Source organism: Ovis canadensis, chromosome 20 (genome assembly GCF_042477335.2).
Source record: "Ovis canadensis isolate MfBH-ARS-UI-01 breed Bighorn chromosome 20, ARS-UI_OviCan_v2, whole genome shotgun sequence".
Lineage (NCBI taxonomy): Eukaryota > Metazoa > Chordata > Mammalia > Artiodactyla > Bovidae > Ovis > Ovis canadensis.
This window is the reverse complement of record NC_091264.1, coordinates 54621261-54637426: the sequence shown is the minus strand read 5'-3', so window position 1 is coordinate 54637426 and position 16166 is coordinate 54621261.

Below are 16166 nucleotides of genomic sequence, written 5' to 3'. Positions count from 1 at the left end.
GGCATGATTTCCGTGAGCGCAGGCTCTTGCATCTTCCCATACATAGAAAAGTACTAAATTCCTTAATTTGACACATCTAGTTTCTTTAATTAACAGTGATCTTTTGATGTCCAAACTACCTGCCCTTTATTGTAAAACTCTTATATATCCTAGCTACTCGTCTCGCAGCCTCGGAGGAGTTTCTCAAGCTATCTGAAATGCTGTCTCCTGGGCTACCGTCCTCATCTGTCCCCAATAAAACTCAACTCTCAACTCTCACATTGTGCAATTTTTTTCTGACAGTAAAAAAAGCCTGAGTTTTTTTTAATACTGAAAAAAGAGTCTTATCAGTATTTATTCAATGGTCTTCTGCTGAAACCCTTTGTTGGTTCCCTTCCATGATTGAGGTAAAGTCCAGACTTTTTTTTCTGACTGGTAAGACCCTGCACTTTCATAATTCACTTCTACTGAATTTCTGCTTCCTTCAAACTTCACACACTCCCTATCCTTTGGGCCTTTGTGCTGCTCCCTCCTTCCTCTCTCCCCATCACATGGCTTTGCTTGACTAATACCCTCTTGTTTCTCCACTCAGACACCACTTCCTCTGACGCCCCTGGTCTGGGTTGATGGCCCTCTCTCATAGTTGCCCTTTGGTATTCTGGGTTACTCAGTGTCACACCTCTGTAGGAATTAGCTGATGCATGTCCGTCTTCCCCACCAGACGTGTCGGTTCTAACAGGGCAGACGATGGGCTCATCTTGACCTCGGCTGTAGTTTTGTGCTTTGGAAAGTGCCTAGCACATTATATACGGCTGTGTAAATATTTCTTCAGTGGATGAGTCATTACACACATACACTCTCCAAAAGCCAAGCAGAGCCCAGGAGGTGGCTGGGGAACCATGGCTGGGGGCAGTGCTGACCTGAGCAGAAGACCACTGGGCACCTCCTGTTTGTACACTCCCTTTGGGATGGTGTGATGGACACCACATCTTCCTACAGCCTGTAGGACTGAGGACTCCTTAAGCTGATGTATGGTGGTGCTGGTGGGGAGGCTTCTTTCAAAACTCATTTCAGAACCAAAACTTTAAGAATCGGAGTCTACTTTTTACAATGGTACCTTGGAAAGCCCTGTAGGCTTCCTGTGCCTCTTTTGTGAAAGTGTTAGTCGCTCAGTCATGTCCAACTTTTTGCGACCTCATGGACTATAGCCCGCCAGACTCTTCTGACCATGGGATTTTCCAGGTAAGAATACTGGAGTGGGTTGCCATTCCCTTCTCCAGGGGATCTTCCTGACCCAGGGATTGAACCCAGGTCTCCTGCATTGCAGGCAGATTCTTTATTGCCTGATCCACCTTCAGTTCAGTTCAATTCAGTCACTCAGTCGTGTCCGACTCTTTGGGACCCCATGAATCGCAGCATACCAGGCCTCCCTGTCCATCACCACCTCCCAGAGTTCACTCAAACTCAAGTCCCCCTCTGTTCAGTTCAGTTCAGTCTCTCAGTCGTGTCTGATTTTTTGCGACCCCATGAATCGCAGCACACCAGGCCTATCTGTTCATCACCAGCTCCCGGAGTTCACTCAGATTCACGTCCATCGAGTCAGTGATGCCATCCAGCCATCTCATCCTCTGTTGTCCCCTTCTCCTCCTGCCCCCAATCCCTCCCAGCATCAGAGTCTTTTCCAATGAGTTAACTCTTCACATGAGGTGGCCAAAGTACTGGAGTTTCAGCTTTAGCATCATTCCTTCCAAAGAAATCCCAGGGTTGATCTCCTTCAGAATGGACTGGTTGGATCTCCTTGCAGTCCAAGGGACTCTCAAGAGTCTTCTCCAACACCACAGTTCAAAAGCATCAATTCTTCGGTGCTCAGCCTTCCTCACAGTCCAACTCTCACATCCATACCTGACCACTGGAAAAACCATAGCCTTGACTAGACGGACCTTAGTCGGCAAAGCTTTTGAATATGCTGTCTAGGTTGGTCATAACTTTTCTTCCAAGGAGTAAGCGTCTTTTAATTTCATGGCTGCAGTTACCATCTGCAGTGATTTTGGAGCCCCCAAAAATAAAGTCTGACATTGTTCCCACTGTTTCCCCATCTATTTGCCATGAAGTGATGGGACCAGATGCCATGATCTTCGTTTTCTGAATGTTGAGCTTTAAGCCAACTTTTTCACTCTCCTCTTTCACTTTCATCAAGAGGCTTTTTAGTTCTTCTTCACTTTCTGCCATAGGGTGGTGTCATCTGCATATCTGAGGTTATTGATCCACCTTACTTTATATGTTAATTTGGAATCACCCTTTTCAGAGTTGTACCAGATAAAATACTGTGTTTAAAAGTACTGTGCAAGCTAGTGTATGTCAATATTTATAGCATATTATTGACATAAAATCCTATGTGGGCAACATGATGTTTTTCATCTGTCCATGGGTTTTTCTACAGAGATGATCTTGCGGTGACATGTGCCAATCCTAATCATGTGAAATATTAAAGTAGGTAATGATTGACTACTATAAAATGATTGTGCTGAGACACTTTGGAAGAGTTGGAGTATCATTCAGACCTATGCAAATAAGAAACTTTAATTGACTAAAAATACATTCAATGCAAATTTACAGTAATTGTTGAAAGTTAAATCAATCTTCAAATTTGCTAAATACCCAAATAATACTTTCCTTTGAAATCTTATGTTTGTGCCTATGCTATTTATAGGCATGTTTATTGAGTTAAAATAAATGTAATTATAGGGCTTCCCTGGTGGCTCAGTGCTAAAGAGTCCGCCTGCCAGTGCAATAGACACAGGTTCGATCCCTGAACCGGGAGGGAACGTGTCACAGAGCAACTCAGCCCACGCACCACAACTATTGAGCCTGTGCTCTGGAGCTGGGGAGCCGCAACTACTGAAGCCCAAGCACTCTAGAGCCTGTGTTCAGCAACAAGAGACACCAGTGCAATGAGAAGCCAGAGCACCACAACTCGAGAAGAGCCTCCACTCACAGCACCGAGAGAAAAGCTCGAGCAGCCGTGAAGACCCAACACAGTCCCAAAATAATAATAATAAATGAATAAAATTGTTTTTAAAATATATACCATATAGATGTGAGCATTATCATTGATATTCTGGCTTGAAACCTCTCTCTATATAGTTAAACATGCCAAGGAGTAATACACCCTAGATGATAAGCCATATATTTTCTTAGCAAGACCATTCATTTTAACAGCATGGAAAGAGAGAGATGCAATGAGTTACCTGGATACTGGGTATAGCCCTAAAACTCTAGACATGTGTTGTGTGTGCGCTCAGCCACATCTGACTCTTTGTGACCCCATGGACTCTAGCCCGCCAGGCTCCTCTGTCCAAGGAATTCTCCAGGCAAGAATATTGGAGCAGGTTGCCATTTCCTTCTCCAGGGGATCTTCCTGACCCAGGGATCGAATCCGTGTCTTGCATTTCCTGCACTGACAGACAGATTCTTTACCACTGTGCCACCTGGGAAGCCCAAAAACTCTAGGCATGTTACTACTCATGAAACCGTCTGATGGTTTAGGGAAGAAGCGAAGGAGGTTCAGAGGCTGTGAGTCCTTCCTGCCTTCCCAGAGCCACCGGCATCAGCAGGGCACAAGGTTTGTGTTTGAACCCACTCTGCCTCCAATAAGCCACCAACCCCATCCCTGCAAAATTTAAAAAATGAACAAAGCAAAACCAACCACTTCAAATGTAAACATGACTTTTTACCAGGATCAAACTTCTTTCTTTTTTAAAGATGATTCATACTAAACAGTAAGGACTGAGATTTCTAAAATATAGTCTCTAGGAATAATGTTAATTTTATCTACTGAAGTAACATAATTGGTTTTCTCATTCTTATAATGAAGTTCTGAACAATCACCAGGGTATTTCAGTTAAAACCAAACCACAACCTTCAGAAGTTATGAGTCAGGAAGGTGAGATTAGGCAAATGTCTTTATGATAATTTTAATTGAGGGCAGCTGAAAAATGCCTATATTGATTTCCTTGTGAAAGATGGCCTTGCTGTGTCTAATAGAAGGTACTTTGATATCAAGCAAAAAATCCTCCAGTTTTTTCTGGGAGAAAAAAAAAACTTGTGATAATTTATGTTTAGTTAAAATAATGTATAAAAGGTGAATTTAAAAATATTTCACATATATTTAAAATATACACCATGTAAGACTGTTAGCACAAGTACTTTTGTAATCACAAGGACAAAAATAGAATTTCTCATAGGGTGTTGCTATGGTGACTACCAGTAATTTATGACTGTGCCTATTTCTGTGTTTGTTATTTCATTATCAGTAAATAGCTAGTATTTGAGGGAGTAATTATATAGTAAATGCCACATACTAAAGATGTTTAATGCTGCAGTGTGTCAGCGGACAGATCACTTTTGCATCCACATAAGTTATATATGCAAACCTTCTTGTAGAACGGTGGAATATTTGTCTCAGGAGATCAATAAAGGCATTATTTTAAAACAAACTGTGGGAGATAACTGTTATGGTCTCTCTGTCACTCCTATCTGCTTCTTAAAAATAATAGCCACCTCTTTGTTTTTATTTTTCTAAATCCCATAAGTAATATGTTATAGGCAATATGCACTGAAAAACATAGGAACCAAAACATACCAAGAATCCAACATTTTTCCCTCCTATCAAGAAAACTACTAGAAATATTTGACTGTATGGACTTTGATTTTTATTTCCTGCCATAAATGGACTCATACAACATAAACTGTTTTGTAACTTGCATTTCTCGACTCAGAAGTACAATATCTTTTCATGTAAATAAATCTGCTCCCACTGTATCATTCTGAATGGTGTAGCATTGTTTAGTTTCCCTGTTATGTGTTTAGGGACTCTCATCCCTAAAGATGATCATAAACACATTTCTGTTTCTGTTTTTTGGCAAGTTGGTAAGTAAAATAATTTGAACATTGCTCCTTATAACAGCAACCTTCACCACTGGGAGGGCAGACAGCTGCTTGCTCACCCAGGACCCTACTTCCTATTGTCCTTATTCTTGGTCACTGCCCCTCAGAGGGCAGAAGATCTGTCTTGCAAATTCACCTCGAGATTCTCACCCTGCCCAGGAAGCTGCATTCCCCTTATCACAGTTTGCATTCTGCGCCCTGAGATCTCAAATATGCTTGAAAAGTCCACGAGATGAAATGTTTCAAAAAGGCAGCCGTTATATCTTACATTCCAGTTGGCTTTTCATTGTTGTAGTGGCTAAGCTGCATCCAACTATCTGCAACCCCATGGGCTGCAACACACAAGGTTTCCCTGTCCTCCACTATCTCCCAGAGTTTGCTCAAACCCATGTCCACTGAATCAATGATGCCATCCAACCAGCTCTTCCTGTCATCCTCTTCTGCTCTCCCTCTTGCCCAGCATGAGGGTCTTTTCCAATGAGTCAGCTCTTCGCATCAGGTGGCCAAAGTATTGGAGCTTCAGCTTTAGCATCAGTCCTTCCAATGAACATTCAGGGTTGATTTTCTTTAGGATTGATTGGTTTGCTCTCCTTGGAGTCCAAGGGACCCCAAGAGTCTTCCCCAGCACCACAATTCAAAAGGATCAATTCTTTGGTGCTCAACTTTCTTTATGATCCAACTCTCACATCGATACATGACTACTGCAAACACCATAGTTTTGACTCCATGGACCTTTTCATTGATTGGTGATAAAAGCTACCTGCCTTTGCAAAGTGTTACTGACAGAAGAGTGTTTGCAGTTAAAGATCCATACATTTTTCTTTTGTCATTTATAAACAAGAAATTACTGTCAGGAAAATAAAGTGATCAGCTATTTTAAGCATCAAATACAGTCATTTTAAACATCAGGATCATGAAAGCAATAATCATTTCTAGTAATTAATATGTACATTTCCTCTCTATGGAATACAATTTAATTCCTGAACCAAACATATTACTTTAAAAGGAGGATATTGCTTTATCCTCCTTAACTTAAGGAGGAAAAGCAGTGCTCACTTGTTAAATCCTAGAGTATTAGCCCTTAACCATCACACCAAACTGTGGAAAATTCTTAAAGAGATGGGAATACCAGACCATCTGACCTGACTCCTGAGAAATCTGTATGCAGGTCAAGAAGCAACAGTTAGAATTTGGACATTGAACAACAGACTGGTTTCAATTCGGGAAAGGAGTGTGTCAAGACTATCATCACCGTGCTTAATTAACTTATATGCAGAGTACATCATGAGAAACGCTGGACTGGATGAAGCACAAGCTGGAATCAAGATTGCCAGGAGAAATATCAATAACCTCAGATATGCAAATGACACCACCCTTATGGCAGAAAGTGAAGAGGAACTAAAAAGCCTCTTGATAAAAGTGAAAGAGGAGAGTGAAAAAGTTGGCTTAAAGCTCAACATTCAGAAAACGAAGATCATGGCATCCGGTCCCATCACTGCATGGCAAATAGAAGGGGAAACAGTGGAAACAGTGGCTGACTTTAATTGGGGGGGGGGGCTCCAAAATCATTGTAGATGGTGGCTGCACCCATGAAATTAAAAGACGCTTGCTCCTTGGAAAAAAAGTTATGAACAACCTAAATAGCATATTAAAAAGCAGAGACATTACTTTGCCAAGGTCCATCTAGTCAAAGCTATGGTTTTTCCAGTAGTCATGTATGGGTGTGAGAGTTGAACTATAAAGAAAGCTGAGTGCTGAAGAATTGATGCTTTTGAACTGTGATTTTGGAGAAGGCTCTTGAGAGTCCCTTGGACTGCAAGGAGATCCAACCAGTCCATCCTAAAGGAAATCAGTCCTGAATATTCATTGGAAGGACTGATGTTGAAGCTGAAACTCCAATCCTTTTGCCACCTAATGTGAAGAACTGACTCACTTGAAAAGACCCTGATGCTGAGAAAGATTGAAAGTGGGAGGAGAAGGGGACGACAGAGGGTAAGATGGTTGGATGGCATCACCAACTCAATGGACCTGAGTCTGAGTAAACTCTAGGTGTTGGTGATGGACAGGGAGGCCTGGTGTGCTGCAGGCCATGGGGTTGCAAACAGTTAGATACAACTGAGCAACTGGAATGAACTGAACTGAACTGAACTGATGGGACTGACCCGTGCCAGTGGTTCTCAGCCTGTGACCCCCTACCAGTAGCATCAGCAACACTTGGGAACTTCTAATAAATGCAGGTTCTCAGACCCTCTCCAGACCTTCTGTATCAAATCACAGGGCTGAGCAACCTGAGTTTAACAATCCCTCTGGGTAGTGCACACTCACATTTACCCTATATTTTCATTCACTCCATAAGACTACCCAGCCATGCCCATGGAAAGCTGCTCATTTATGACTAAAAGACCACTTTCCAGCAGGTTCAATTAATTACCCCTGCACCCAAGGATCAAGTTGAATATCTACCAAGAGTTGATTATATCTCTTCTGAAACCTAATTTATTGCCATTTATACTGGAATATGGTGAGACCATTCAAGACGGGGGTTCCCTTGCTCTTTGTACATCTCCTGCTTGGTCAGTGCCTGCCTCACTCACATGCCTATCCGGTCCTCTTAATTATAAGTATTAATCAGTAACTGCCTACGTGCTTGCCCCAGACACTGGTTTCCCTGGTGACTGATGGGAAAACCTGACACTGATTCCCCATATAAAGGGTAGTTTCCTTGTCCCTCAAGCAGTGAAGGTTGTGATTGTGTCTTGCCTGCTCTTACTGTCTGCTGTTCACAGCGGGGTGTCACTCTACGACCTTTTGTTTCAGACACATAGAAACAGAGACCTTTTGGTTCAGACACATAGAGTAGTTGTTCACACAGCGGTTGCATCTCTGTGTCCAGTAGCAGTTGACGTCTCTGTCACTGTCTCTGGGCTCTTTCTTTCGTCTAGAAGGCTCATAAGCCTGTGGCATCCAGTCCAACTACTAGCTATTACATTTAATTTTGAAAAGCATTTTTTTCTTAAATATGATCTAAAGGAATAGACAAGATTGTAAAAAAAAATCTTTGAAGCTTCTATTCATATGGTTTCACAAAATGTACAAATCTCACCCTCCAATTCAAGGAACCTAAACCTGCAGTTATAGGTAATGCATTACGATGTGATCTTTGTAAGAATTCCAACCATGCTTTCGTGTTACATCAAAGTACTTTCCAGTGAAAATATTAGTCGCTCAGTTGTGCCCAACTCTTTACATCCCCATGGACAGTCGCCTGCCAGTCTCCTCTGTCCATGGAATTCTTCAGGCAAGAGTACTGGAGTGGGTTGCCATTCCCTTCTCCAGGGGATCTTCCTGACCCAGGTATTGAACCTGGGTCTACTGAATTGCAGGCAGGTTCTTTACCGTCTGAGCCACCAAGGAAGTCCATTTTCAAGAGAAAGTAAAACATTTATACTTTCATTTTCAAGTGAAAGTATATATAATTATTTTAGGTTGAAACAAAATATTTAGGGTATATATGCACTGTTTAAGACTCCCTAACTATTTTTACTAACTAATAATCTCCACACATGATTCATCTATTGTATTTTTAAGAAATTTTCTGACATAATCCTTAATATATTGACCCTAAAATATGTTTCATATTTTAAATTTAAAATGAGGGGTTTTTTTCCTCATGTGCCATTCAAAATTATAAAAATATATTTTTAAACCGCTTAAGGAGTTAGCAATTTTTTAAAAGTTGAAATATGCTATCATACATTTAACCAATGCCTGTTTGTTAGAGGTTTTGGTTATTTTCAATTTGTCAGTAAGTTATTGCAAACAATTTTACAGTCAACACCAAAATGCCAGCTTAATAGTCTTAAATTTCATCTCATAAATTCTATAAAATGAACATTTTCATTTTTACCAATGCAGGAAAGTTCAATTTCCAGAGGAATATTATGGCAATGAGCAATTGCTGATTAGTCCAGAATACTTGGAACCATTTATTTTGTTTAATTCTCCAAGAAAGGACCATTTATCCCTCTGTCCTTCTAGACATGTTGAAATCTGTACAACTTGAATGAGGGAAATCCACACAGAAAAAACAAACAAACAAACAAGCAATTACCAGCTGCAGCTGATGTAGAGAAATTCACTTGGACCTTAGTCCTTGACTTCAGGTGCTAGGGGCCTGCCAATTAGGTGCTAGAAAGAGGAACTTCTCTAGTGCAACCCTGTCTACAACAAAGCAACATCTAATTTATTCATGCTCTGGTCTTGAGGCAATTTATTGTCAATGTCAAATCATTCTATTAGATAGTCTTTTTTAATTGAACTTATTATTTTGCAATTGTAAGAAACAATACAGCGAAATACAATGTGCCCTTTATCTACTTTCCCAGGGGTAACATCCTACAAAACTGTGCTATAATACAATACCACAACCAGGATATTAACATCAATTCAATCAAGATCCAGGCTATTTCCATCACTACAAGGATGGGGCTTCCCTGGTGGTCCAATGGTTAAGACTTCGTCTTCCAACTCAGGAAGTATGGGATCCCTAGCCAGGGAGCTAAGAAGATCCCATACACCTCAGGGCAAAGAAACCAAAACATAACACAGAAGCAATACTGTAACAAATTCCATAAAGACTTTAAAAGTGGTCTACGTTTTAAAAAATCTTTTAAAAAATAATAAATAAGATTATTTTATAGTTTTAAATTTGTGCGTTGAAAATCACATAACATGCACCATCTTAACATGTTTTAGTGCACAATTTGGTAATAAGTATATTCATATTGTTGTACAACGGTCTTCACTCTTTTCTTAACTGAAGTATAGTTCACTTACAGTACTATGTTATTTTCAGGTATCCAAAATAGTGATTCACTATTTTTATAGATTCTACTCCATTTAAAGTTACTACAAAATAATGGCTGTATTTCCCTGTGCTACAATATATGCCTGTTGCTTATCTATTTCACATAGAGTTGTTTGTATCTCTTAATCCCATACCCCTTTCTTGCCCCTCCCTCATTCCTTCTCCCCATTGGTAACCACTAGGCCTGTTTTCCTTATCCGTGAGTCTGTTTAAAATATCTTTACTGTTGTTTCTTCTTACTCCAGTCTTTGAATATTAAGCATCTGCTCTTTGCCGGGCCCTGTCCTAAATACAGTGGTAGGCTAGGCATGTCACTAGCAATATGTAAGATGGGGGACCTGATTATGAAAATTTAACCTCTTGGGGAGGGGAAAGCACATGTACACATGAGACTTTCAAAACTGGATAGTATAAGTCCCAATTTCTAAAGTGGATATTTTCCAAAAGACAGATCATAGACTAATTAAACAATCCTTCTCATTTCCACTTCTTTTTTTCCCTCATCCCCTTGTCTCTATTTTTTCCTTAGACATTTAAGAAACAAAGCTTGGTGAAATTGCAAAGTGACTATCTAATTACTCTCAGTACACTAAGAACTTTTTTATTTTCTGTGAAATTTTCTTAATCACAAGGACTTTCTTTAAAAGGTTCATCCTTCTGTAGTGATTTGCTTTGGTCTGTGTCCAGCAGATGGCACCAAAGGATAGTTAATAGAAGTCAATATGCATCTCCACTGTAGACTAACAATCTATTGGAGTTTATAGCATTTTTCAGCCCTTCTACTTGATTGTATAATAATCAAAACTTTGGATGGTCTGTCTCATGAATATTTTAGCTTCTGGGTCACTATTACATTCTCCAACACGTCTCTTAATTCTTGATGATTTCAATGTCCTTGTGGAAGATCCTTCCTACATCCTTCACTTCTTCATTTGGTTCCTTGACTTTCTTATGCCCCTGATCTTTTCCACTAGAGAGCTCAGAACATTTACTTTGTACCGGTCCTCTTTTCTAGCTACACACTTTTGACCTGAAACAAACAGACTACCAGACTCTCCAGCAAAAATGGGTTAAGTTGGGATCAACAGAGAATTTAAATTTGGGGTGTGCAACCATGGCAGGCCACATGCAAGCCCCCACCCCACCCTGCCCCGGAGCAATGGAAGACTTTTATAAGAGGAAAAGAAAGTCGGCAGGGTTGTAGTAAACAAAGAGTCCATAGCTTTTGGCTGAGTCCTTGCCAGGAAAGGAGTCTTTTTCTTCCTGCTCAGTCAAGCATGTCCCAGGGTGAGAGAGCTCCTCCTCCAGGTTTCCCAACTCTACTTAATTGTTGTTTCTGCTTATTATTATTACTTTACAATACTCACCTTAATAGCATTCACTCTGTCTGATGGCTTTAAATACCAGCTACATGCAGAGGATCGCCAAATTTATATCTTCCTTAAGTCTAGGCTTCATTTGGCTGTGCCATCAGCATCTCAACACGTTCCAAATAGAGCTCTCTCCCTCTCAAAGCCATTCCCTTCTCCACTCCTCCCCAAACAAAACCTGACAGCATCCATGACTTCTCTCTTTCTCTCACGTTTTCTACCTGGTCCTTTAGCAGATCCTGTCAGCTCTTCTTTCAAACTATATCCAGAGTCTGATCACTTTTCACCACCTACACTAAATCCCTGTCGGAGCCAAAGCCATCTCTCACCTGAATTGTTGTCATAGCCCTCTAATTCATCTCCCTGCTTCTGCCCCCTCTCCCTTCAGTCGACTCTGAAGACAGCAGCCAGATTGACAATTCTAAAATAGGAGAGATCTTATTATCACTTTGCTACTCAACATTACAAAGTCCTCATCTCATAACCAAGTAAAAGCCAAAATAGAGGTCTACAAGGCCATGTAAGAACAGACTCCAGCCCCCACCTCACCATCCTGTTCTCTTGGATCTCATTTTCTAATACTCTTCCCTTCATTCCCTCCAATCACGCTAGTCCCTCTACGTTCATCCCACCGCAGAATCTTTGTACATTTTGCTCCCTCTGCCTGGAAGGCTCCTCCCCGAGACAGCTGATTGGTCACTCTTCCCCCCGCTCCAGGTGGGACAGCCAATGAGCTTTTCCCTGGATGAAACTACAGTTTAGCCACTCCCATGATTCTCTAGCCCGCACCGAGCTTTATTCTGGGGCGGTTTATGCACACACGTGCACTCATGTATGTGCACACACACACACATTTTATTACTCCTCTCTCCCTAGCTACAGTGTAAGACCCATATGGGAGAAGACTTGTGTCTGTTTTGTCACTGCTGAATCTTTAGGGCCAACACGGGCGCCTTGCAAGCAATTGGAAGGCAATAAAACTTGTTGAATGAGTGAATGAATGATTGATTACTTGTTAAAAACTTGTTGAATGAGTGAGTGACTGATTACTCTACATTGAATTAGTGGTTGAATCCCAGAATATTTCTCAGCTGGCCAGTCTCACCTAACCCTCGTGACATAGAGTACTTTGCCCTTTTGAAGTATGTACAAGCAGGGGCAGATCTCCAAGCCCTTGGTCAAGGTCTTTATTGAAACAGATTGAAACTCAGAAGAAATGAACTCATTTTCTGTGAATCATTCACCGACAAATACTCTTCCAACTATCCCCTTTCCTTGATCCAGCTTTTATCTGAAGATATGACTCCTAATGGCATAAATCCTACAAGGCTGAACACGATGACATGTATTGTAAAATACCAGCCAGTGAGAGAAGAACATCTTCACTTAGAATCATCTATAAATTTGGAATTTTTTCAGCCTAGCCAATATTTTCAGAGAAGGCAATGGCACTCCTCTCCAATACTCTTGCCTGGAAAATCCCATGGATGGAGGAGCCTGAAAGGCTGCAGTCCATGGGGTCGCTGAGGGTCTGACACGACTGAGCGACTTCATTTTCACTTTTCACTTTCATGCTTTGGAGAAGGAAATGGCAACCCACTCCAGTGTTCTTGCCTGGAGAATCCCAGGGGCGGGGGAGCCTGGTGGGGTCGCACAGAGTCAGACACGACTGAAGCGACTTAGCAGCAGTAGCAGCAGCAGCCAATATTTTAGAGCCCTGAAAATGGATGACTGTAATTTGTTTTTGTGAACAGGCTAAGTTTCTCCAGTGGCCGTGTATTTGTCTTTAAGCCCTAAAATATTTGCACTAATATGAATTAAAAGGAAAGATTTTGGGCTTCTATCCTCTAAATTACATGTCCTATATTTCAAATGTGGTGGGTATTATTAAACCATTTCTCTTGTCAGATGAAAATTTTTTATTTGCTGTATATTTGCTTAGAGGAGAGAGAAATCACACCCAAACTCGTTTGCATCAGATTTTAAACGCTAAAGTCTTTTTGGGAGGTTTGGGTAAGGAATGGAAAATGTGACATTAATCCTTCTGTAGACAGTATAGTATTCTAAGGATGTTCATTATGGAAATTTGTGTATTTCCCACAATGTCCAGCCTTAAACAGTTTCCAGAGCTAGGTAACTGATAGCTCAACTGCCATCTAAAGAATGAATCTGCTTTTTCACTTTGAGTACTTTTAGGCTTTAGGAAAAAATCAAACAACCCTTTGCCTAAATAGTGTCCTTGACTCTCCCGTCTTTCAGGCAACAAGTGTGAATTTAGCATGTCTTTTGTGCTAGCTCTTTGGGATAGAGAGGATAAGCAATAAAGAATATAATTTATCTTTATTTGAAATCCTTATGATGAGTTAGCGAAGTCTGCAGATAATCGAGATATTCAGAGGATCAAAATGCAATGCACTGGGAGACTTTCCTGATGGTCCAGTGGTTGGGACTTCACCTTCCAGGGCAAGGGGTATGGGTTCCCACATGCCTTTTGGCCAGAAAACCAAAACATTAAGGAAAGACTGGAAGCAATGTGGCAACAAATCCAGTAAAAACTTTTTCAAAGGTCCACATCAAAAAAATCTTTTAAAAAAAAAATGCAATGTGCTGTATTCCAAATCAGAGGCACAGAGAAGCAGAGAGAGAAAAATGCTATTTCTGAAGGATCCTGTGACGGTTTCGTGGAGAAAGTGACATTCCAGCAGAATCTTGACTGATGAGTGGGAGTTGACCCAGTATAGAAATAGAAAAATCTCTCCAGAGAGAGACTTGTATCTGCAAAGACTGCAAGTGTGAAGAAACACAGCATGGGGTAGTGTTTAGTGCACACGGAGAAGTGCTTGGTGTGCTTGAGCCAGAGATGTGAACAGGAGAAGGAAGTCTCTGGAAAAGCCGCAGTGTCTATGGACTCTGCTCAGTGGCTGGGCTTTCTGCTGTAAACACGGAAGTCTTCAGGTGATGGACAAACTCACCATCTGCTTTAGGATGACCCTTCCAGTACAGCGCTTCTCAAAGTGTGGCCCCAGTCCACCAGGAGCAGCCTCCCCCAAGAAATTGATGAAAAATCCAAATTTTCATCCCCAATCCCAGCCTTCAGCATCAGAAATTCCGGTCATGGGATCTGGGAATCTGTATGTTGTATCACGGCACCCAGCCTATCCTGTCGCACACTTAAGTTTAGGAACCACTGTTCTGGTACCAGCATGGGAGATGCAGTGGGTAATACAGATTGAAGCTCAAGAGATTGTTGCAAATAGCTCAGCCCTGAAAAGAAAAAAAAAAAAAATCCAGAGGCATGAGTGTGGGCAGAGCAGGATGTATGAGAGAGGACTTTGTGAAACCTTACACTTGGCAGGAGATAAGCAAAGGACATCTGGAGCACCAGTTGTCAAATTTCATTGGTTCCCAACATTTTCTGGGTGGTTTTCAAAAACTATACCTTCTAGGTCCTACTCCTGACTCATCAAACAGAATTGGCATCCTGTTCAGGGATCCTCTTTCTCTGCTGCTCCTGCGTCTTCTTGGCATTTTGTGATGGGTTTTTTTTTTCCTGGAATTGTCCATCTGGCTGAAGTTGTTTAACTCCTTGCACTTTGGGGGAGTTTTTGTTAAGTAATACCTGCTTTCTTTAGGGAGGAAGAGCACTTAACAGAATCAGAGCTTGGAGGTGCCTGCAGAGCCCCAGGACTCTCCATTCGTGCCCCTCATTTATCTACTGTGCTGTGTGCTAAGTCACTTCAGTCCTGTCCGACTCTTTGCGACCCTATGGACTGTAGCCCACCAGGCTCCTCTGTCTGTGGGGATTCTCCAGGCAAGAATACTGGAGTGGGTTGCCATGCCCTCCTCCAGGGGATCTACCCAACCCAGGGATCGAACCCGAGTCTCAGGTCTCCTGCACTGGCAGGCGGGTTCTTTACCACTAGCGCCATCTGGGAAGCCCTTACTTAGCATTAGAGCATAAAGATTTTGATACGAAACATTTTCATTTCTAACAATGTTTATAATGGCTGCATAATGTTCTACCCAATGGATATGTGATTTATCTTTTTAACCTTTCTCTTACTGTTCATACTTTGACTATTTCTCATATTGTACTATTAAGAATAACTATGATGAACCTTTTCATCCATGTAGATTTTCTCATATTATAAAATGTTTCCTCAGATTTTCAGGGGAATTAGGTGGTTAAACAGGAAACTTTTTTTTTAATTTTTCTTTTTGTATTGGGATATAGCTGATTAACAGTGTTGTGATAGTTTCAGGTGAACAGTGAAGGGACTCAACCATACATGGACATGTATCCATTTTCTCCCAAACTCCCATCCAGGCTGCCACATAATATGGAGCAGAGTTCTATGTGCTGTATAGTAGGTCCTTGTTGGTTATCCATTTTAAATATAGCAATGTCTACATATCCATCCCAAACTCTCTAACTATCCCTTCTCCTCATTCTTCTCCTGGCAACCGTAAGTTCGTTCTCTGTCAGTCTCTTTCTGTTTTGTAAGCTCATTTGTATCACGTCTCTTCAGATAAACAGGAAACATTTTTATCAGCCCTGACCCATGCTGCTCAATTATTTTCCAAAGCGGGTACAGTCAATGGAAAATGAGTTTCACTCTCGTCCTGTTAACACGAATATCATTAAAATAATTTTTATGGTAATTAAGAGGGAAGATATGCTTATTTGTACACATATAATTACTACTGAAATTAAATATATACTCTTTATTATTTCCCTTTTGTGAACACTTTTCAGTGCTAGCTTATAAACCAATGAGAGGTTTGTTTCTGGAGCTTTTTGATGTCCTCCTGTTCTTCCTTTCAACTACCTGTGACTGGCAGGCCGGAAGAATACCCGTAACACTATTCTCACACTGAGTGGTGAATAGCACCAGGTAACCAGTTAATTGCCAGTTAACAGCACTAGGTAACCAGTTAATAACCAGGTAATTGTGAATGTGTTAGTCACTCAGTTATGTCCAGGAATTGAACCCGTGTCTGCT